The sequence below is a fragment of the Magnolia sinica genome, chromosome 9 (genome assembly GCF_029962835.1).
Source record: "Magnolia sinica isolate HGM2019 chromosome 9, MsV1, whole genome shotgun sequence".
In the NCBI taxonomy this organism is placed as follows: domain Eukaryota; kingdom Viridiplantae; phylum Streptophyta; class Magnoliopsida; order Magnoliales; family Magnoliaceae; genus Magnolia; species Magnolia sinica.
In genome coordinates this window covers 91,581,911-91,592,662 of record NC_080581.1, presented here as the reverse complement: position 1 = coordinate 91,592,662, position 10,752 = coordinate 91,581,911, and the positions used below count along the sequence as shown (strand labels likewise).

At 40.5% G+C, this 10,752-nt stretch overlaps 1 long non-coding RNA gene across 2 annotated transcripts in view; it reads left to right on the top strand.

Moving 5' to 3' along the window:
- The first annotated feature begins 5,073 nt into the window (after window positions 1-5,073).
- Window positions 5,074-10,752, top strand: part of LOC131256087 (uncharacterized) — a 34,939-nt gene continuing 29,260 nt past the window's right edge. Inside the window, exons 1-2 of one of the 2 annotated variants that reach the window (XR_009176580.1) lie at window positions 5,074-5,194; window positions 5,314-5,404. This is a non-coding gene — a long non-coding RNA (uncharacterized LOC131256087). The remainder of the gene's footprint in view (window positions 5,195-5,313; window positions 5,405-10,752) is intronic. The other variant, XR_009176584.1, reaches the window with a different exon arrangement.

Below are 10,752 nucleotides of genomic sequence, written 5' to 3'. Positions count from 1 at the left end.
ATTTGGCCCATCTCTGTTGATCTTAACCTTTGACATGCTTGGGCCACTTCAATGGATCAAAACCTTTCATGTGTTGGGCCATTTAGCGGATTTGAACTTCTTATATGATTTGGCCCATTCAGCCATCCAAATGCATCATATGATTCGTACTGCTGTTAGTGATCTAAACTTGTCATATGATTGAAGCCTCTTTCCATGACCCATCCCAATGGATATGTTAAGTTGAACCATCTATTCGTAATATTTGAGGTTGGTTCTCACTAATCCACTTTGTAATTTTGTAGGATCCTCTGTAGTTTTATACACAATTCAAAGAATCAAGTTCCTTTTTTGAATGATCTAAATTCATATGATTTGGCCCATTTATAGTGATCCAAACCTTTGACATTGTCCATTTTAACATGGTCCATTTTGAAGCCTCTTTCCACGACCCATCCCAATGGATATGTTAAGTTGAACCATCTGTTCGTAATATTTGAGGTTAGTTCTCACTGATCCACTTCGTAATTTTGTAGGATCCTCTGTAGTTTTATACACAATTCAAAGAATCAAGTTTCTTTTTTGAACGATCTAAATTCATATGATTTAGCCCATTTATAGTGATCCAAACCTTTGACATGGTCCATTTTGATAGATAAAAAATATTGACATTCAAGATTATTCAGTGGATCCAAATTGTTCATATGATTCGGCTCATTCGACAATCCAAATTCATCATACGATTGAAGCTTCTTTTCTTGATCCAAACTCATCATATGATTGAAGATGCTTTTCATGATCCATGGCAATGGATTTGCTAAGTTGATCCATGCCCTAAATTTTGTAGGCTGCTCTTCTCCTTTACCAACGATCTAATCTGTTCATCTGATCTGGCCTATTTCTAGTGATCCAAACCTTTCACATGCTTGGGCCATTTCAATGGATCAAAACCTTTGACATGCTTTGGCCAATTTAGCGGATTTGACTTCTTATATCATTCAGCCCCTTCAGCGATCCAAATGCATCATATGATTTATGCCGCTGTTAGTGATCTAAACTTATCATATGATTGAAGACTCTTTCCATGACCCATCCCAATGGATATGTTAATTTAATCCATCTATTCATAATATTTGAGGTTGGCTCTCAATGATCCACATCGTTAATTTTGTACAACCCTATTCAGTTCTATAAACAATTCAAATAATAAGGTTTCTTTTTACAGCGATCCAAATTCATATGATTTGGCCCGTTTCTATTGATCCAAACCTTTAACATAGGCCATTTTGATGGAAAACAAACATTGACATGCTTGGGCCATTCAATGGATCCAAATCGTTCATATAATTCGGCGTATTTGGCAATTCCAACTCATCATAAGACTGAAGCTGCTTTTCAAGATCGAAACTCATCATATGATTGAACTGTTTTTCAAGATCCTTGGCAATGGATCTGCTATGTTGATCCATGCCCAAAATTCTATCACTCCCTCTTCCTTCAGCTTTACAAATGATTCAAACTATTCATATGATTTGGCCCATCTCTATTGATCCTAACCTTTGACATGCTTGGGCCACGTCAATGGATCAAAACCTTTAATGTGTTGGGCCATTTAGCGGATCTGAACTTCTTATATAATTCAGCCCATTCAGCCATCCAAATGTATCATATCATTCGTATTGTTGTTAGTGATCTAAACTCGTCATATGATTGAAGCCTCTTTCCACGACCCATCTCAATGGATATGTTAAGTTGAACCATCTATTCGTATTATTTGATTTTGGTTCTCTCTGATCCACTTCGTAATTTTGTAGGATCCTCTTTAGTTTTATACACAGTTCAAAGAATCAAGTTTCTTTTTAGAATGATGCAAATTCATATGATTTGGCCCATTTATAGTGATCCAAACCTTTGGCATGGGCCATTTTGATGGATAAAAAACATTGACATTCAAGGTCATTCCGTGGATCCAAATTGTTCATTTGATTCGGCTCATTCGGCAATCCAAACTCATCATACGATTGAAGCTTCTTTTCATGATCCAAACTCATCATATGATTAAAGCTCCTTTTCATGATCCATGCCCTAAATTTTGTAGGACCCTCTTCTGCTTTACCAATCATCCAAACTGTTCATCTAATCTGGCCTATTTCTAGTGATCCAAACCTTTGACATGCTTGGGTCATTTCAATGGATCAAAACCTTTGACGTGCTTTGGCCAATTTAGCAGATTTGACTTATTATATAATTTGGCCCCTTCAGTGATCCAAATGCATGATATGATTCGTGTTGCTGTTAGTGATTTAAACTCATCATTTGATTGAAGACTCTTTCCATGACCCCATCCCAATGGATATGTTAAGTTGATCCATCTATTCATAATATTTGAGGTTGGTTCTCAGTGATCCACATCGTTAATTTTGTAGAACCCTCTTCAGTTCTATAAACAATTCAAATGATAAGGTTTCTTTTTGCAGCAAACCAAATTCATATGATTTGGCCCGTTTCTATTGATCCAAACCTTTGACATGGGCCATTTTGATGGAAAACAAACATTGACATGCTTGGGCCATTTAGTGGATCCAAATCGTTCATATAATTTGGCGTATTTGGCAATTCCAACTCATCATACGGTTGAAGCTACTTTTCAAGATCCAAACTCATCATATGATTGAAGCTGCTTTTCAAGATCCTTGGCAATGGATCTGCTAAGTTGATCCATGCCCAAAATTCTGTAGGACCCTCTTCAGCTTTACAAATGATTCAAACTATTCATATGATTTGGCCCATCTCTATTGATCCTAACCTTTGACATGCTTGGGCCACTTCAATGGATCAAAACCTTTCATGTGTTGGGCCCTTTAGCGGATCTGAACTTCTTATATGATTCAGCCCATTCAGTCATCCAAATGTATCATATCATTCGTACTATTGTTAGTGATCTAAACTCGTCATATGATTGAAGCCTCTTTCCACGACCCATCTCAATGGATATGTTAAGTTGAACCATCTATTCGTATTATTTGAGGTTGGTTCTCAGTGATCCACTTCGTAATTTTGTAGGATCCTCTTTAGTTTTATACACAGTTCAAAGAATCAAGTTTCTTTTTAGAACGATGCAAATTCATATGATTTGGCCCATTTATAGTGATCCAAACCTTTGACATGGGCCATTTTGATGGATAAAAAACATTGACATTCAAGGTCATTCCGTGGATCCAAATCGTTCATTTGATTCGGCTCATTCGGCGATCCAAACTCATCATACGATTGAAGCTTCTTTTCATGATCCAAACTCATCATATGATTAAAGCTCCTTTTCATGATCCATGGCAATGGATATGCTAAGTTGATCCATGCCCTAAATTTTGTAGGACCCTCTTCTGCTTTACCAATGATCCAAACTTTTCATCTAATTTGGCCTATTTCTAGTGATTCAAACCTTTGACATGCTTGGGTCATTTCAATGGATCAAAACCTTTGACGTGCTTTGGCCAATTTAGCAGATTTGACTTATTATATAATTCGGCCCCTTCAGTGATCCAAATGCATGATATGATTCGTGCTGCTGTTAGTGATTTATACTCATCATTTGATTGAAGACTCTTTCCATGACCCCATCCCAATGGATATGTTAATTTGATCCATCTATTCATAATATTTGAGGTTGGTTCTCAGTGATCCACATCGTTAATTTTGTAGAACCCTCTTCAGTTCTATAAACAATTCAAATAATAAAGTTTCTTTTTACTACGATCCAAATTCATATGATTTGGCCCGTTTCTATTGATCCAATACTTTGACATGGGCCATTTCGATGGATAAAGGTGATTGGCATGCTTGGGCCATTCAGTGGACCCAAATTGTTCATATAACTCGGCTTATTTGACAATTCCAACTCATCATACGATTGAAGCTGCTTTTCAAAATCCAAACTCATCATATGATTGAAGCTGCTTTTCTTGATCCTTGGCAATGGATCTGCTAAGTTGATCCATGCCCAAAATTCTGTAGGACCCTCTTCCTTCAACTTTACAAATGATTCAAACTGTTCATATGATTTGGCCCATCTCTACTCATCCTAACCTTTGACATGCTTGGGCCACTTCAATGGATCAAAACCTTTTATTTAGCGGATTTGAACTTCTTATATGATTTGGCCCATTCGGCCATCCAAATGCATCATATGATTTGGCCCATCTCTACTCATCCTAACCTTTGACATGCTTGGGCCACTTCAATGGATCAAAACCTTTCATTTAGCGGATTTGAACTTCTTATATGATTTGGCCCATTTGGCCATCCAAATGCATCATATGATTTGTGCCGCTGTTAGTGATCTAAACTTATCATATAATTGAAGACTCTTTCCATGACCCATCCCAATCGATATGTTAAGTTGATCCATCTATTTGAGGTTGGTTCTCAGTGATGGACATCATTAATTTTGTAGGACTCTCCTCAGTTTGATACACAATTCAAATAGTCAGGTTTCTTTTTACAACAATCCAAATTCATATGATTTGGGCCATTTCTAGTGATCTAAACCTTTGACATGGGCCATTTAGATGGAGAAAAAAACATTGACGTGCTTGGGCTGCTTGGACCATTCGGTGGATCCAAATTGTTCATATGATTCGACTCATTCGACGATCCAAACTGATCATATGATTGAAGTTGCTTTTCTTGGATGGGCCATTTCGGTGGATTTGAACTTCTTATATGATTCGTCCCATTCAACGATTCAAATGCATCATATGATTCGTGCTACTTGTAGTGATCTAAACTCATCATATGATTGAAGCGAAGCCTCTTTCCATGACCCATCCCAATGGATATGTTAAGTTGATTAATCAATTCGTAATATTTGAGGTTGGTTCTCTGTGATCCACATCTTTAATTTTGTAGGACCCTCTTCAGTTTGATAAAGAATTCAAACAATTATGTTTCTTTATAGAACGATCCAAATTCATATGATTTGGCCCATTTCTAGTGATCCAAACCTTTTGACATGGGCCATTTCGATGGATAAAAGTGATAGCTTCAAGCCACACCTATTACTAGAGCAGAAGAGGATGGCATACTTAAAGGGGATGGTATTGAGGTTCCTGGCAAAGGCTTGAACCAAAGTTCTATTTTAGAAGACATGGAAAGCCTGTTTTAAAGGAAGCGCTGGAATTAGCCAATACGTGTGGCTAGCCTGAATCTCACTAAGGTCTTTCTCATCACTATTTTGTTCAGAGCTAATACCTATAAACTTTAGTCATGCTTCTTTATTCCAATGCAGCATAAATTTATAGAAAGAATTTAATAATTGATTTTACATCTTTGTAGTTCTCTTGATCTTATTACAGGTCCAAGCAGTTGCATTAAATCAACATGTGACATTCTTCTTAATAGGTCTTTTCATCACTCGATGGTCATGGTAAGAGAACACCATCTCACTTTTGAACTTTTCCTGCTACGTATTTACCTTACAAGAATTGTACTTTACATTAGGCAACAAACAGGCCAGATTGGCCTGTGGGTTCGACACCTGACTTGAATGGGTTGGACTTGAGCCTAATATAGACCCATTCACGGGCATAGCCCTAATTTAAAATGGGTGGACTTAAGCGTAGGTTGGGTCAGTCTACAGTTTAGCTAACTCAACCTACTTTTGAGGTGGTTTTCGACTAAACTAATTGGATACTGGGTCAGGTTCAAGCTAGAAATATGTCCATTTAAGTAAATGGGTCAGGCTTGTGTTGAACCTTACCTACTTGCATAGGTTAGGTGATTAATGGGTTGAGCTAGATGACTCGAGTTTACTCAACCCAAAACAAAATATCTAGACTTGAACTCAACACAAGTTCTTGAGTCTAATGTATTGAACCTAAACTCATTAAAATTGGGTTGGGTACATGGGTCGAGTTCATATGGTACCAATCGCTTCGAGTACCCATTGACATTCCTACTGACCTTAATGCGACCCGTGTGATAAATGGGTTAGATTTGGATCAGGGGGCCAATATCGACCCATTAAATTAATGGGTTGGTTGATTTTGATTTCAGCATGACCTAAAGCGGTCCTGAATTTTAATGGTTGGGTCTTAAGTCCAAAACTCTAACTAGATTCTTACTAAATTCTTAAATGGATCAGGTACGAGGCGCCCCTAGAACCAACCTGACCCAACCCAACCTATCTCAATACCATGCATTTCATGGGTCCACTTTAGGTTATGGGATATATAAAAAAATCAACCGTATAAAGGAACTTAGGTGGGCCATACCATCTAAAACCATGTGAAGACATGCTTAAAACATATAAAAGCACTTTGTGGGGCCCACCTGAGTTTTTAATGCGGCTGACACTTGGTCTGACCCCTCATCCAAGTGGGACACATACAACAGATGGGCGAGATTTGTGAACCACATCTAGCCCATGAAATGCAAATTAAGGGAGGAAACTGTTTTCATTTTTCGTGGCCCACCAATGTTTTGGATCAAAGTAAATATTGGGCCCTGGGGGTTTCATGAGGTGCTGCTTCACATGGACCATTCGGATTGTGGAGTCACATCACGTATGATGAGTTCTCAAAAATGTTCACAAGAGTTCCGTGCAAACTGGTGCGTAGTGGAGCATTCAGCATATAGAGTCATGCTCACCTGCACACGTACGCACCTTTGCACACGTGTCATGGGTGTCTAATCTGAGTTGTCCATATGATGCGGAATCCCATTAATCCCCAAGGGTAGAATTGTCACCATGATCTAAAATTCTGGTGGGCCATAGCAAAAAGAAATGCAAATCAAGGGAGGAAAATGTCTTCATTTTGCATTGCATACCAGATTTTTAGATCAAAGTAAAAATTGGGACCGGGGGGTTTCATGAGGTGTTGTTTCATGTTGACCGTTCAGATTTTGGAGTCTCATCATGCATGATGACGAGTTCTTAAAAAAGTTCGCACGAGTTCCGCGCAAATTGGTGCGCAGCTGAGCATTTGACATATAGAGTCATGTTTGCCTACGCACTTGTGCACCTTTGTACACATGTCATGGGCATCTAATCCAAATGGTCCATGTGATGTGGAATCCCATGAAACCCCTAGGGAAAAAATTTCACCCAAATCTAAAATTCTAGTGGCCCATAACAAAGAGAATGCAAATCAGGGGAGGAAACTGTTTTCATTTTTCATAGCCCACCAAAGTTTTGGATCAAAGTAAAAATTGGGCCCAAGGGGTTTTATAAGTCACTGCTTCACAAGGACCGTTCAGATTCTAGAGTCACACCACATATAATGTTTTCTCAAAAAAGTTTGCACGAGTTCCATCCAAACTAGTGCACAGCTAAGCATTCGGCATATTGAGTCATGCTCACCTACGCACGAGCGCACCTTTGCACACGTGTCATGGGCGTCTAATCCGAATGGACCATGTGATGTAGAATCCCATGAATCCCCAAGGGAAAAATTTTCACCTTGATCTAAAATTCTGGTGGGCCATAGCAAAGAGAAATGCAAATTAGGGGAGGAAACTGTTTTCATTTTTCATGGCCCACCAAAGTTTTGAATCAAAGTAAAAATTGGGCCCAGGGGGTTTTATGAGTCGCTACTTCACGAGGACCATTCAGATTCTAAAGTCACATCACGTATGATGTTTTCTCAAAAAAGATTGCATGAGTTCTGTGCCAACTAGTGCACAGCTGAGCATTCGGCGTATTGAGTCATGCTCACCTACGTACGAGCGCACCTTTGCACACGTGTCATGGGCATCTAATCCGAACAGTCCATGGGATGTGGAATCCCTTAAATCCCCAGCGGTTAATTTTTCACACTAATCTAAAATTCTGGTGGCCCATAGCAAAGAGAAATGCAAATCAAGAGAGGAAATTGTTTTAATTTTTCATGGCCCACGAAAGTTTTGGATCAAAGTAAAAAATTGGGCCCAGCTAGTTTCTTGAGGTGATGCTTCACATGGACTGTTCAGATTCTGGAGTTACATCACGTATGATGTTTTCCTCAAAAAAGTTCGCTCGAGTTCCGTGCGAACTGGTGCACATCTGAGTATTCGGCATATGGAGTCATGTCACCTATGCACGTACGCACCTTTACACACACGTCATGGGCGTCTAATCCCAACGGTCCATGTAATGTGCAATCCTATGAAAAGCCCAGGGAAAAATTTTCACCCTGATATAAAATTCTGGTGGGCCATAGCAAAGTGAAATACAAATCAAGAGAGGAAACTGTTTTTATTTTTCATGGCCCACCAATGTTTTGGATCTAAGTAAAAATTGGACCCTGGGGGGTTTCATGAGGTGTTGCTTCACGTGGACCGTTCAGATTGTGGAGTCATATCACGTATAATGAGTTCTCAAAATTGGTCGCACGAGTTCCGTCCAAACTGGTGCGTGGCTAAGCATTCAACATATGAAGTCATGCTCACCTGCGCACCTTTGCACATGTGTTGTGGGCATCTAATCCTTATGTGCCATGTGATGCAAATGCCTATGAAACCCCAAGGGAAAGATTTTCACCGTGATCTAAAATTTTGGTGGGTCATAACAAAGAGAAATGCAAAACAAGGGAGGAAACTGTTTTCATTTTTCATAGCCCACCAAAGTTTTGGATCAAAATAAAAAATTGGGACTAGGGGGTTTCATGACGTGCTGCTTCACGTGGACCGTTTAGATTTTTGAGGTTACATCATGTATGATGAGTTCTTAAAAAAGTTCGCACGAGTTTTGTTCGAACTGTTTAGGCCTAGGGGGTTTCTTGAGGTGCTGCGCAGCTGAGAATTCCGCATATAAAGTCATGCTCACCTGCGCACCAACGCACTTGCGCACCTTTGGACACGTGTCCTGGGCGTCTAATCCGAACGGTCCATGTGATGTGGAATCCCACGAAACTCAAAGTGAAAAACTTTCACCCTGATGTAAAATTCTGGTGGGCCACAGCAAAGAGAAATGCAAATCAAGGAGGAAACTGTTTTCATTTTTCATGGCCCACCAAAGTTTTCAATCAAAGTAAAAATGGCCCCAGGGGGTTTCGTGAGTTGCTGCGTCACGAGGACCGTTTAGATTCTGGAGTGACATCACGTATGATGTTTTGTCAAAAACGTTCGCATGAGTTCTGTGTGAACTAGTGCGTAGCTGGGCATTCGGCATATTGAGTCATGCTCACCTACGCATGAGCAGCTGGTCAAAAACGTTCGCACGTGACGTGCTGCTTCACGTGGACCGTTTAGATTTTTGAGGTTACATCACGTATGATGAGTTCTCAAAAAAGTTCGCACGAGTTTTGTTCGAACTGTTTAGGCCTAGGGGGTTTCTTGAGGTGCTACGTAGCGGAGAATTCGGCATATAAAGTCATGCTCACCTGCGCACCAACGCACTTGCGCACCTTTGGACACGTGTCCTGGGCGTCTAATCCGAACGGTCCATGTGATGTGGAATCCCACGAAACTCAAAGTGAAAAATTTTCACCCTGATGTAAAATTCTGGTGGGCCACAGCAAAGAGAAATGCAAATCAGGGAGGAAACTGTTTTCATTTTTCATGGCCCACCAAAGTTTTCGATCAAAGTAAAAATGGCCCCAGGGGGTTTCATGAGTTGCTGCGTCACGAGGACCATTTAGATTCTGGAGTGACATCACGTATAATGTTTTGTCAAAAACGTTCGCACGAGTTCCATGTGAACTAGTGCGCAGCTGGGCATTCGGCATAGAGTCATGCTCACCTAGGCATGAGCAGCTGGTCAAAAACGTTCTCACGTGACGTGCTGCTTCACGTGGCCCCAGGGGGTTTCATGAGTTGCTGCGTCACGAGGACCATTTAGATTCTGGAGTGACATCACGTATAATGTTTTGTCAAAAACGTTCGCACGAGTTCCATGTGAACTAGTGCGCAGCTGGGCATTCGGCATAGAGTCATGCTCACCTAGGCATGAGCAGCTGGTCAAAAACGTTCTCACGTGACGTGCTGCTTCACGTGGACCGTTTAGATTTTTGAGGTTACATCACGTATGATGAGTTCTGAAAAAAGTTCGCACGAGTTTTGTTCGAACTGTTTAGGCCTAGGGGGTTTCTTGAGGTGCTGCGCAGCTGAGAATTTGGCATATAAAGTCATGCTCACCTGCGCACCAATGCACTTGCGCACCTTTGGACACGTGTCCTGGGCATCTAATCCGGACAGTCCATGTGATGTGGAATCCCACGAAACTCAAAGTGAAAAATTTTCACCCTGATGTAAAATTCTGGTGGGCCACAACAAAGAGAAATGCAAATCAGGGAGGAAATTGTTTTCATTTTACATGGCCCACCAAAGTTTTCAATCAAAGTAAAAATGGCCCTAGGGGGTTTCATGAGTTGCTGCGTCACGAGGACCGTTTAGATTCTGGAGTGACATCACGTATGATGTTTTGTCAAAAACGTTCGCACGAGTTCCGTGTGAACTAGTGCGCAGCTGGGCATTCTGCATATTGAGTCATGCTCACCTACACATGAGCGCACCTTTGCACACGTGTCATGGGCGTCTAATCCGAACGGTCCATGTGATGCGGAATCCCATGAATCCCCGAGGAAAAAAATTTCACCCTTATCTAAAATTCTGGTGGCCCATAGCAAAGAGAAATGCAAATCAAGGGAGGAAACTATTTTCATTTTTCATGGCCTGCCAAAGTTTTGGTTCAAAGTAAAAATTGGGCCCAGGTGTTGCTTCACGTGGACCGTTCAAATTTTGGAGCCACATCACATATAATGAGTTTTCAAAAAAGTTCGCACAAGTTCCATCCGA